Consider the following 13,971-nt stretch of genomic DNA (forward strand, 5'->3'; position numbering starts at 1 on the left):
TAAATGAAACTTTATTTGGTAAGGAAAACTTTTTTATTTTTCAAATCAGAATTGCTAGGTAACTAATTTGTGAATTAAAAATCACTTGGATTTGTCTGAATGTACATTGCTCAGTTTAATTTAAAAATGAAAATCAATTTGATATAATTCCCTAACTAGTGGATTGGATGTTAAAAAAAATCTGTAAAGTTAGAAAAATTAATCTGCTATTCACACTGAGAAGAGCACACTTCACACTTTTCTAGAACCTTGGAAGGAAATGATATGGCTAATTAGGGATGTTAAGCTAACTATATATTACTGTTTTTTAATCAACTCTTATTTCTTGTACAGAACAATATGCAGGAAAATTTTAGAGTTATTTCCCCTACTTTATGCCATCATCAATTTTAGCATGTAATTTTCTTCTTATTTTACAGGGGATATATTAAAATATAGAAGTATACATGTAAATTTAACCTATCTTCTATTTGGTAAGAGCGAGAGAGCTACAAATGGCTTATTTTCTTTCTTCAACAGTATGCATTTAGATTTACAATTTTAACTTTTTTTCATGAAAACCTCAAATTCAATTGGTGAAATTTGTGACAAAGTTTTCTTATTCAATATATCGCATACTCTTTACTCTCTTTTTGTTGACTTATGATGATTACTGAGTGACTTTAGATAACTTACTTGATATGTATAACCCTAAGACATGGCACAACCTTTGAATGTAGATAACAACGTGTCACTGAAACTTTTGCATTGCTCAGTTTTGAACTAACAACATTTAGCAGAATAAAACCAATGCTATAAGTAACTTTCTCTACCAATTTGATAATTATTTTCTTAGACCGTCTTCAAATTTGACTCTTTACCTAACTTAGTTTCATTCAATTTCTTAAAATTTTACAAAGAAGAAGCTGCTGGCTATTTACATATAATTTTTATATTTAAATTTTAAGTCACTAAACATAATACCCAAAATTATATGAACATAAGCATGAGGAATAACACTCACATAGCAGGTATATTTTTTGTTGTTCTTGATGGTAGTGTGGTGGTGTTTTGTTTTGTTTCAGTGACCATGTTTAATTGTGTATCAGTGTTATATATAGTTGAGTGTAATGGGGTTTTTTTTTGTTGCCTTTCTTTTCACTTGCTGTTAGGTAAATGTTAGTTCTCAGTAAGTCATCTCTCAGTTTCCACCTTACTCTTTTTGCACTCACAAGGTGGGTTCCCTTTGAAGGCTGAAATGCAATAGTTCTGTTTCACAAAATCAGTGTTACAAGAGAGCATATAGAGTAGACTTCTGGTTAAACAAGGTGAACTGTCAGTTTGGTTTTTTCTCAGTCAGAGGTTGGCAGTCGCTGAAGTATGGCAGCCTGTATTCTTCCATTACTTCTGTAGTTTTGCCACCCCATTCAAGATTCAGGTTACTCAAGTAACCTGAATGGTACCCCTGACTGTGGGCTCTAAGAAGTAGGAGAAAGAAATCTCACTACTTTTCCTTTTCTTCTGAGGACTGTGTTCTGGTTCAGTAACCACGCTGAACCAGCAGAGAGTGAAAGAGGGAGGCTAGCCAGCCTCTTTACCTCTTTCCTCAAAGGCCAAATGGAACTTGTGAGTAGGCAAGAGTTTTCCTTCAGACCACATATTGCCACCCCTTCCACTATGTGGTAAGGCATACAATAAGGGGTTAGGTGGTACCCATAATTAAATTGCCCTTGATTTTGTAAAAACAACATCTATCTTTATTCAGGAAAGTTGAAAATTTAAATGTACAAATTGAGTAGTGGCCCATATGCCCTAAAACTTTGGACAAAATTTATATTATGTATGAATATAAAGTAATTAGATTATTTTCCCCATGTAGTTTATGGAGTGAGTCTCATTACCTTATACACCTTATCTTAAGAGAGTTATGAAATAAATGTTTTAGAAAATCAAATTTTATAGATAACTATGGTTGTGTGACTTGAATACTATACTGATCATATGTGACAATTAAAAGTGGTCCTCTTTTTTCTGAGAAAGGCATCCTATTCAGTAATTTAGTAAAATATTTCACTAATTTCTCACTTCTGTCTTGCATTTTTTATGCCAAACTAATTTAGTAGCTGGGAAGAATAAGCAAAATTAATTTCCTAAAAAAAATACTGTTTTAACATGCAATAGTTTAGGCATCCTGTCATGCTGTTAGTGTTGTCTTACCCATATTATTTACATCTCAACCATGTATACTATTTACACTTCTACAGTTTTGCCTCCTTGTATTTTTAAGGCTTCCAGTAAATATTTACAATTTTGTCAAATATGTGTCACAAAAATAAATATGCATGTTTAAGCATTCTTGTTAGTGAGCTTTCTTCATAGGTTCTATCAGAAATGCATTGTATTCAAGAATCTTCTGCCAAATCTTCCGGTTCCTTAATGTTCAGTCAATAAACTTCTTGGACATTAAGCTGGACTCATCCAGATAACTTGATAACTATGAGATCACTTTCATTTGTCCATCAAAATATCCAAGAAAACCTGAAGTTTGGGGAACTATGAGATGTAAAATATTATTTGGAGGTTAGTTGTTATTTTGTTTCGTGATAAAGACACTGTATCTCTTTACTAAATAGAAACCTAGGCTTGATGAAGTAAGTGTTTTACTTCTCCACAACTCATCCCCTCCAGCCATATTATTCCACTGGTTAAGAGAGGGTTGCCATTCAGAATAAACTAGTAAGTACACTCCAATCTAATTCCAAAATTTCTGATAAAAGACATCCATAATAAATGTATTAATATGATTATTTATACATTCTGAATTTAGATTTTTCTTTTATTATTTTGGATTGTAAGATTTGATACAGCTATGTTTTGATGTTTATTGTCTTGGTGTGTTCCTTTAACTATTAGAACCACTTTGTAAGGTGTTAATTTTTATAATCTGTGTTCACCTATCTTTGAGAGCTCAGCAAGTGGAGAGGATACAATACGTCTGGAAGTTCCAAGATTATTCCTGAGAGTTTCAACATTACCAATGGGAATTCCAACACTACTTCTCCTGGGAAGTCCACCATTGCCTCTAGGAACTTCAAAATTACCAATGGGGACACAATCTCTGCCTCTGGGAATTCCAGAATTATCCAAAGGAACAGTAGTGTTATCCATGGGGATCCTAACATTATTCATGGAAGCCCCAATATTACTCATGGGGACTCCACCCTTGCTCCTGGGAATCCAAGCATTATCCATGGAAACCCCAACATTGCCCATGGGAACTCCAACATTAACCTTGGGGATGATGACATTATTCCTGGGAACTCTAACATTGCCCCTGGGAAGTCTGGTATTATCTCCAGGAATTCCAATTTTATCCCTCATTGCAGAAGAATTCTCAAAACTTGGATCGATAGGAAGATGTTCTCCAGAAGGTGACAAAATGGCCTTTTGCCAAGCTGCTTTGATGCTGTCACTTTCCTTTGCGTTTTCTAAAACAGAAAATCAAAAGTTTTTTTTAATGATCGAAGATTGACTTTCGTTTCAAGAAAAAAATTCTATGAGTAAGAATGAGAGACTAATAATTCCAAATTTTATCTCAGTCTAATTGTTTTAACAATTTAAAATTACACGGCAATAGTATCACAGTATGTAACATTTTGTTTAGCAAAATATCTTGATAAGCTGTTTTGGGTGTAAAAGATGGACAGAAAAAAATAAAAATCTGGCTAAATAGTCCCACACAATGACCAGGAATCGGGTAATGGAAAATATAAGAGGGAGTGGAAGGAGAGGAAGAGAGAGGCTAAGTAACATTGTGATGGGAGGTGGACTACAGAAGGATGTTAGCCAATGAGAAATTACAGTGGTAGGTAGCTGAAAGGCTTTTAGGAACAAAGACATTTAGTATTCAATTTTATTTCTTTTGCAGTATGAGAAATTAATGAGATTAAGAATTCAGTAGTAACATGAAATCAGAGAGGGGTAACCATGAGGATGGAAGCACATAAGTATTTGCAGGAATCTTGAGGAGGGGATTGGATGTGAGATTGAGATTGATCCAATTTTAAGATGAAGTGATCCAAGCTGATTTGGGGTTATACTTGGATTTCAGTTGTTGTTAAAGAATCTCTCAGAGTCCTAAATATGTGTAGAAAAAGAAACAAATTATATAATGGTCAGATTATGATTTCCAGACAAAGTTTAGGCTAGATTCCAGATACTGGAACTACCTTCGATAGTTTGGTGGGGCTACTTCAACGAGAGGTTTCTAACTGATGACACCATTTTCAGGAAATTATGTGGGTAGGCTACTAACATGAGTTAAATTAAAAATTCCTAATACTATATGGTATCTATAGTAGCATTGTTTATATGTTTAAATAGTTGTAATGATAAAAACAAAAATGTTACCTTATATTTAATAGCAAAGATCAATCTAGGATTTTAAAATACATTATAAATACACATAAAATACATTCTAAATACTTCTATTAATATTACTTTTAAGCAGGCACAGGCTATAATATTAATCATTCATTTGTCAATTAATATTTTCTAGCCACTGGGGTGCACACATGCAGGAGGAAATGGAGAGATTCTCATCCTCCTCCTCCCTCTCTTCTGCTGCTCCCCTTCTTCCTCTTCATCCTTCTCCTCCTCCTCTTCCTCCTCCCCATCCTTCTTCTTCTTTTTTTTTTCTTCTTCTTTAAACAGCAGGATCAGGTCCATTATCCTATTAATTTTCTAATCTAAGCCCCTATTATTTAGTTACTGGGTGATAGGTGTGCAGGGTAAAATGTTCTATTCTATTGGTTAAAAACCATGATACAATGTAATTCTCTGAAGATTACCCACCTAACTGGAAGTTGTTTTTAGAAGAGAATATTTTATTAAAATTTCTAAAGTTATAACCAGTCTGTATATTTAAGAGTTTACTTTCATATGGTTAATACTGGTATCTGATTGAATTTATACAACTTAATGTCAGACTGTAAACACCAAATATAAGGCTTAAATTATAAGATGGTATCCATTTTTTTTTTAGAATAAGCTAATGTTTTATCGAAAGAAATAGATTTCCAGGTGTTGAGTTTGAAAATAAATTCACTGATGAAAATCTATTTGTCTGGAAAATTATATGTGATTTATAAAAACAGTCACAGCAAGTTCAAAAATCTTACCTCTTGTAAGCAAATTATGATCACTTGGGAAGAAGAAGCATGTCTCCTCTGGGTTTAATGTTAACTGAGGTGCATTGACTTTTTGGCTTCTGCCATCACTGTATGGTGGCAAGCTGTGGCTGTGCTGCTTCTGGAGCTTAGGACGCTGGGGAAGCAATGGGAAAGGTCCTTGCAAAGCATGGAGATGGTGACCCCTGAGTGAGGTGGTTGTTCGATTCTCCTCTGGTGGCAGCTGGAGGTAGCAATTTCTCTTTCGTCTGTAGTAGTAGTTTGGAGTATGTGGAGTCTTTCACTGTTCAGTGGTGCCTCTAAGAGCTCTTCCCAGGAACGCTGGAAGATGGGTCTTTCTCTAAAAGGATACATGCTTCTTGCTACCTCCAGGTCATCACTTCCTGGGGACTCTGCATTTTCTGAAGATTCCAGCCACAGATTTCTTGGGCGACTGTTTTCTGAGGATGGTGAACATTTATTTATTAAAGCCTACAGGTGTATAAGCCCAGTGAATTTCAAAGTTGGAATTTCTGTATCATCTAGCTCCTCATTTCCAGGCACACCAGCAACAAGTATTGTGGTGACTTTCTCCCTTTTCTCTGGACTGGCAATTCCTGTAACTTCTAAAAGTTGAGATTCTGGTACCCTTGGAGATTTAACTGACATTTTCTCTAGGCGAAGAAGCCCTGAAGGTTTTGGTATTATAAGGATAATGCTCTCTAACTCTTTATTTACTGGGGTGGGGGAGGTGGTCAACATCACCACCTGATTTATAATCCCCAAGTCCCTCTGATGGGTACCTTCTCTGGTGTGTTGATGGGAGGCCATCGTTGATTTCTGTTGTTTTTGTCTTCTGGCCTCTTCCCAAACTCCTGGATCAATAGGACGAAAATAGATGAACTCATCAGAAACGTCTTGAGCACGTCTGTATTGGAAGGTTGGACTCGCAGAAACAATCTGAAAGAAAATTCAAGTTCAAAACATTACATAATACAATAAAAGTCCATGTGATTAAACCATTAATTTAAAAAATCAGACTATGAACTTTTTTTGCTATCCAGAAATAAATACAGTTCATTGCATTACATTAACACATTTACTACCCTTGTCTTATTTTTGACACATACTATCCTAGATCTGTAAGTCTAGACACTGTAAACATACTCAGATTACTCCAAATCTTTGAGAAATATAAGGAATCCCCTAAAGATTTTTTTTCCTTCAAGGGATACATTATTCTAGTCTAGTGTTTCCCAAAGTGTTTCCTAGCACCTTAGTCTCATCAATGGCTCCAACACACACACACACACACACACACACACACACACACACACACAGAGGATTCCATGGATAATAATAATTTAGAAAACAGTATATATTCTGTCTTACAACTTCATAATGTAGAGGAGCCTATTAAAGGCTGAGAAGTTTGTTTTATTAATATATAACTCACTGTATTAACCATGTCTTATATTTTCTGTATTCTGATGCTTTGATATCTGGGGCCTTGCTGACTCTGGAGGGACTGCCCCTTACAGGGTTAGTCAATTCCTAGAAATAGTATACAACTCATCCATAAACAAGCCTTTCATACAAAAACCAAACAATTTAGATCCCACACTCAACCACCTCTTTTATCAGGCTCTCACACTCTGGGCCACTATCTACCTACCTTAATCACCCCAGGGCCAGGTATCATATAACTAGGGACAACTCCTAGGTCCCAGAGCCTGCTAAAATTATACAAATTAGCCAATTCTAAACCTGCATACCCTGGCTTGCTTGTTTCTTCCTGTGGAAACCACAGTGAAGCCCCCATTACAAGGGTGCCCTTCTTGGAATCTGTAAGTATAACAAACTATCTTTTCAATGGCAATTATCTCCTGATCTGTTGGCCTTATCATACCTAAATAATAAACTTTCCTCCAATAAACTTTCTTTTTTCTCTTGATGACTTCCCTGTCCCACACTCCCTTCTATAAAAGCCTTCCACTTTGTACAACCCCTTTGAGTATCTGCTTGCTAGATGAGATGCTGCCTGATTCATGAATTGTTTAATACAGCCAATTAAATGTTCAAATTATTCAGTTTATTTTGTTTTTTAACAGATTTGTGGTAGCCAATTAATTAAAACAGTTGACACAGTGATCAGAGTGGTTTGGCCTCATACTGGAATGATATGTCATTAGACTCTTCTTGACTTACTGACTGGTTCTATCAGACTGCCTGGGACAGTGACTCTGCTTGCTAGCATGTTCTTGTGCTATGGCTCTGATTTCTATTCCATTTATTGGGTGTTGCCATGAGTTTCCAACCTAAATTTGGAATTCAAAAGCTGAGTCATCCCCAAGTCCTGGGCTGAGCTTAGTCAATTGCCTAGATACCTGGACAGTGCTCCTGAGGGAACTCTCTTATATAGTTTAGCTAAGCTTATGAAAGGCTCCTCTGAGGTATAACATCCCTCCAAGTATTGTGAGATGGGCCTGATTAGTCGACCAGGCAACAATGACAAGTAGTAGAGCAAATTAGTTGCTATTTTCCTATATGTTTCAGCCTGACCTGCTGGGTGGAAGGAAAGTGCTCTTCAGAGGTGCTTGTGTGTTGTGAGGGACACACAGAGTCAGTGTGAGGACATTCACCTCAGGGACCATGACATGGCACCCCAAAAAGGTGTCATTCTGGAAGTAAACTCTTGTGTTGCTGCATGCCTTGCTGCTGTTGCAATTTGTCCTCTGACCAGTAAGGCACAAGGATACTTGTCACCCTTGGATACAAGTGGCATATGCATAAAGAAAAAGGAAAAGGGGAAGGGACACTTTATTCCTGCCCCACCTAAAACCGTCAAGGAGGTTATGCAACTGATTCAATGTATAAAATGCTTTATTGAGCACTGCTGCTTACTAGCATGCCTAGGGCCTTATGCTCAAAATCCAGAGACTCAAAAATACTGGTAAGGTCACTGTTACTCTCTTGGAAGTGGATCGAAGCACCTCAGAGGTCAATTAGGACCCCTTAGAGAGGGAGGCTTTTATCTATGTACAGGTCCACTCAGGGCTACCAGAAGTTTATCTAATAAACACCAAAAGATAAAAAATTGGGGGACAGACAGAAGACAAAAGTAAAAAAAGAGAGAAGAAAAGAAAGAAATTTCATCCTCCTAGAGATAAAAGCTATTCTAAAAGATTTTGTTAAAAAAGACAATGAAAAGGGACTAATACTTCAGACAGGGGGCTAACTTTGCTATAGCTCTCTGGATTCAAATCCCAATCCCTGGGAAGTGGACTGGGAAAACCTGAAACAAGAAATGACTGCCTAGAGGCAGGCCACTGGGCCCCTTCTCTCTCTCCCTTTTTCCTGTAACCACCTAGAAAGTCTACTCTATGAGTTAATAGCCAAAGACAGAAACTATAAACTGCAGATGTAAGCAACAAGAAACCCCATTTTAAAAGAAGAATAAGAAGAAAAATAAACAGAAAACCAAAAAAAAACCCACAAAAAACAAAACCAACCTATATAAAGGCATACAAAATAAAAGGTAAATAAATAAATAATATATAAATATGTATTTTTAATATATTTTAACATTTATATATTAAATTACTTGTATGTGTGTCTATCTACCAACGTATCTAGTTATATATATGAGGGTCCATAATTTGATCCAACTGGAAACCCAAAATTTACTAAAAGGAATTATATTAAAAAATTTTAAAAACTTATGTAGAAGTATATGCTTACATAGAAGTGAAATGAATGGCAGCAATGATACAGGGGATGGGAGGCAGTTGGTTCATCTATTTTGTTATTATAAGGTACTTAACACTACCCGTGAAGTGGTATAGTGTTATTTGAAAATGGAAGTGGATTAGCTGTGAAAGTGTTGCAAAGTCTAGGGCAACCACTAAAAAAAGCTAAGAAAGAAGAGAAAAAAATCATATAAAATGCTCCATTAAAACCACAAAAGGCAGAGAAAGAAATAAGGACAAAGAACAAGGGCAACAAATAGAGAACAGTGACAAACATGGTGCATATTAACCCAACTATAACAATAATCATTTTGAACCTCAATGGTCTAGATGCACCAATTAAAAGACAGAGATTGTTAAAGTGGACCAAAAAGCAAGACCCGCATATAAGCTGTCTACAAAAAACTCACTTTAAAGACAAATATAGATTAAAAGTAAATGGTTGGAGAAAAAATACCATGCTAACACTAATTAAAAGAAAGCAGGAGTAGCTATATTAATTTCAGAGAGAACAGACTTCTAAGCAAGGAAAACTATCAGGGAAAAAGAAAGGCATTGTATAATGATAAAAGGGTCAGTTCTCTAAGAAGACAACAATCCTTAACATGCATGCACCTACCAGCAGAACATCAAACTACATGAGCCAAAAGCTGATAGAAGTGCAAGGAGAAATAGATGAATCCACTATCATAGTTGGAGACTTCAACACCCCTCAGTTAAAAATGGACAGATATAGTAGGTAGATAATCAGTAAGGACACAGTTAAACTAAATAACACCATCAATCAACTTGATATAATGGACATATATAGACTACTTCATTCAACAACAGCAGAATACACATTCTCAAACTCACATGGGGCATTCACCAAGATAGACCATATTCTGGGCCACAAGACACACCTCAACAAATTTAAAATAATAGGAATCATATAATGTTTGCTACTCTCAGACCGCAATGGAATTCAAATAAATCATACAATGTCTTCTTTCAGACCACAGTGGAATTAAACTAGAAACCAATAACAGAAAGATAACTGGAAATCCAAAGATGTGAAGATTAAACAACACAGTTCTAAATAACACATAGGTCAAAGAGGAAAAAATTTTTTGAATGAAATAAAAATGAAAATGCAACTCATCAAAAGCAGTGATTAGAGGGAAATTTATAGCATTGAATACATATATTACAAAAGAAGAAAGATCTAAAATCAATCATCTAACTTTCTACCTTAGAAAACCAGAAAAAGAAAAGCAAATTAAATTCAAAGTAAGCAGAAGAAAAGATATAAAAAGTAGAGCAGAAGTCAATGAAGAAAAGAAGAAATCAATAGATAAAATAAAGATCTTCAGAAAGATCAATAAAATCAATAAACCTCTAGCTAGACTAACTAAGAAAAAAAGAAAGAAGACACGTGTTACTAATATCAGAAATAAAAGAGGGGACATACTGCAGAGCCTATGGACATTAATAGGATAATAAAGTAATACTATAAACAGCTCTATGTCCATAAATTTGTTGACCAATATGAAATAGATTAATTCCTTGAAGGATACAATTTTCCAAAACACACTCAAAAAGAAACAAACAATCTGAAGAGGCCTATATCTATTAATTAAACTGAATCAATAGTGAATACCCCTCCCCGAAAGCACCATGTCCCAGATGGGTTCACTGATGAATTATGCCAAACATTCAAGGGAAAAGTTATACCAACACTTTACAATCTCTTTCAGAGAATAGAAGCAGAGGGAATACTCCCAAATCCATTCTATAAGGTCAGTATTACCTTAACACCAAAACCAGGCAAATAAATTAAGAAAAGAAAACTACAGACTGATATCGCTCAAGAACACAGACGTAAAAATTCTTAGCAAAATATTAGCAATCAAATCCAACAGTGTATAAAAATAATTATATACCACAACCAAGTGGGATTTATTCCAAGTGTGAAAGGCTGGTTCAACAGTCAAAACCAGTGTTTCCCAAAGTGTTTTCTAGCACCTTAGTCTCATCAATGGCTCCAACACACACACAGACATACACACACACACAGGATTCCATGGATAATAATAATTTAGAAAATAATATATATTCTGTCAGTTTGGTGGCAGCCATAATATTTGAAGCAAACTTGGTTTGTTATGTTGTTTTTAATTCTGCTCTGCATACTTGTTTGTAAGTTCTGTACCTGCTGTTTGTCAAATCTGTAAAAAATGACATGCTTAATAAGGTGATGCTAGCTCAGTGCTTTGAGATGATTTCCAATGCTATCTACCTTGACAAAATATAGACTTGCAATAAGAAATGCCTGAGAGTTCTCCCTACTACCCTTCCTTGTCACTCAAATGTGGCCTCAAGCCATTTCTGGTCCATGTACTTTCCCTCCCACGTGGGATAAGACACCCAGGAAAGGTCCTTCCTGGCACTGAGTGTTGCAGGCTACTGAATTTGGAAAAGCTGACTCTTGATCAGCGAAGGTTTCAGAGAAAGATCTTGATCAAAAGGGGGGAACTGTGAAATTAAAAAAAAAGGAAGCCTAAATTAAAATTGGAGCTAGGAAAGAGTGTAGAGGGAACTCTTACACATTACCACTCATTGTCAATTACCCCAAACAGGAAGAAGCATTAATTACAGATCCCAGTCTGAAGAGACAAACTTGCACTCCCAAACAGGACGTGCAAACTCCAACAGGAGGAAGGAAGATTTTCTTTATGACTAGCAACAAGCCCAGACAATGGAAATGCTGCAGCTCAGCCAATGAGAAGCTGTTGGCACATGAACTCTATTCTTCTCCAATAATCTTTCATTTTTCTCCTGTTGGCAACTTTCTTGTCCCACCCCCCTTTCTATAAAAGCCTTGTACTTTCTATAACTCCTCAGAGTATCTCTTTGCTTGCTATGTCAGACACTGCCCGATTCATTTAATAATGCCAATTAGATCTTCAAATTTAGTTAGTTGAATTTGTTTATTAACATGTTAATATGCAGATAAAACATTTGACAAAATGCAATAGCCATTCATGATAAAAGCTCTCAGTAACCTTGAAAACCAACAGCCTGCAGTCGCAGTGAAAACCAGGGGCCTGACAGCTACTGATGGAGGAAGAATGGGGTTGGAGCTCCTTCAAAGCCTCTTTCCCAGACAGCTGTCATTGATTGACCTGTATGATAACAATTAATCTACTTTTTGTCTGAATTTTCCTGCTCTGTCCATTTCACATAAATAGAAACATTCAATATGTTGTCTTTTGTGTCTGGCTCCTTCTGCTTAGCGTAGAGTTTTCAAGGTTCATTCATGTTATTGCACGTATTAGTGCTTCATTACTTTTTGTGGTCAAATAATATTCCAGTGTATGGCTATGTTCCATTTTGTTTATCCATACATTAATTGATGGAAATTTGGGTTGTTTCCACTCTTTGGATCTTAGGAATAATGCTGCTATAAGCATTCATGTATGAGTCCTTGGATAGACATAAATTTTCATTTCTCTTGGGTATATACCTCAGTGTAGAATTACTAGGTCATATTATAACTCTATGTTTAAACATTTGAGGAACTGCCAGACTATTTCCTCAGGTGGCTGTACCATTTTCCATTCCTGAGAAATCTTTTAAAATTGTATTTAACTTAGTTGTTCATTAACATACTTTAATATGTAACATTTTAAATAGAACCACATATTAACATTTGATTGGAACATTCTGTGGGAAAGTGTTCTAATCAAATAGGCAAGGGTCTCCTCATATTGTTATCCCATATAGAGCAAAAATGGAGGACTGAATAGATAGACATTTTTTCTCCTAAAAATATCTAATAGTAAAAGGTAAAAAATTTAGAAAAGTGTTTTTTGAGGACCTAATCTCATTTTCCAATTGATAATGCAGCATGAAATAGATAAATATTAGCCTGAAGTTTGCATGTGATGTTGTTGCTTTAGTCACTCTGGTTCTGGGTTATATTAAGCATTATTATATCATGAAAGCTAGAGAAAAAATATGAAAAATAGTAACTTTTAAAATCAAATGCTAACAAAATTTAGTGACTATTTTGAATTTTACTACAGCTTTTACTAAACTCTGTATTTTATACACTTCAAAAATCTCAGGGGAATAAATAAAATCCTACCTGCAGCTGTAAATAAGATTCTAAGATAATATTACAAATTAATATAGTATATGAATAAGAATTTTATTTCTTGAAGTTACATTCATTCAGTCCAATTTATGCTAATACTATCCTTTCAACGTTCAAAGAAAGAAAAATCTGCATGTGTTAAACGTCCACCTAACAACAGTCTTCATCATGCCAGCTAGGGCAGCAAAATGAAGGGGAAGGTAAATTATTGTCCTCTCTCTTTTGTTATTTTTCTCTATGGATTCTTCAATTCTATTTTCTGGAAATGGTATTCATATTTTCACTCTAAGGCGTTTCAATAAGAAACTGCTTTGAGACACAAATACAGTTTTAAACAATTGAAAATTTGAGTGTTCTACATTTGGCCATGGCTGACCAACTTCGAATCAGTACTTACAGTGGTTGAATGGTAGCAAGGGTTACACTGGATCACAGGAAAATCTCTTCTCAGGGCCAAAATACAGTTTGCATAAATGATAGTACCTATGCGTCTGTATTCTGTAAGAAAAGATAGAACTCTGAGTTTGAAGAGTCTACCCAAGGATATCTTGCAGATTGCCATCTTTGTGATCATTTAAAATATATGCTGTAGTTGAATAAAGAGAAGATGACAAATAAAAAGAGAAACACTTTTAACTCTTCTTTTCCTTCTAGCACATAGCAGTATACCCAGTGATGACAGTGGTTGATATTTTTAGCTAGTCTGGAAATTTTGGCTATGTGGCTAGTGCTACTGCTACATCCAGGATTTCACTAAACAGCCATATAGAGATATTCTGCATTCTGAGGTATCCAATCAACTACCAATCTTAAAATAATTGAAACTGAGGTCAACAGTGGAAATAATGGTAAGTGTAGCATGCACATATTACACTTTGCCACTCTATATTATTGTGCACATGTATGCTGTGTGTTGGTGGAATATTTCAGTAAATAA

Source organism: Globicephala melas, chromosome X, assembly GCF_963455315.2.
Source record: "Globicephala melas chromosome X, mGloMel1.2, whole genome shotgun sequence".
Classification (NCBI taxonomy): Eukaryota; Metazoa; Chordata; class Mammalia; order Artiodactyla; family Delphinidae; genus Globicephala; species Globicephala melas.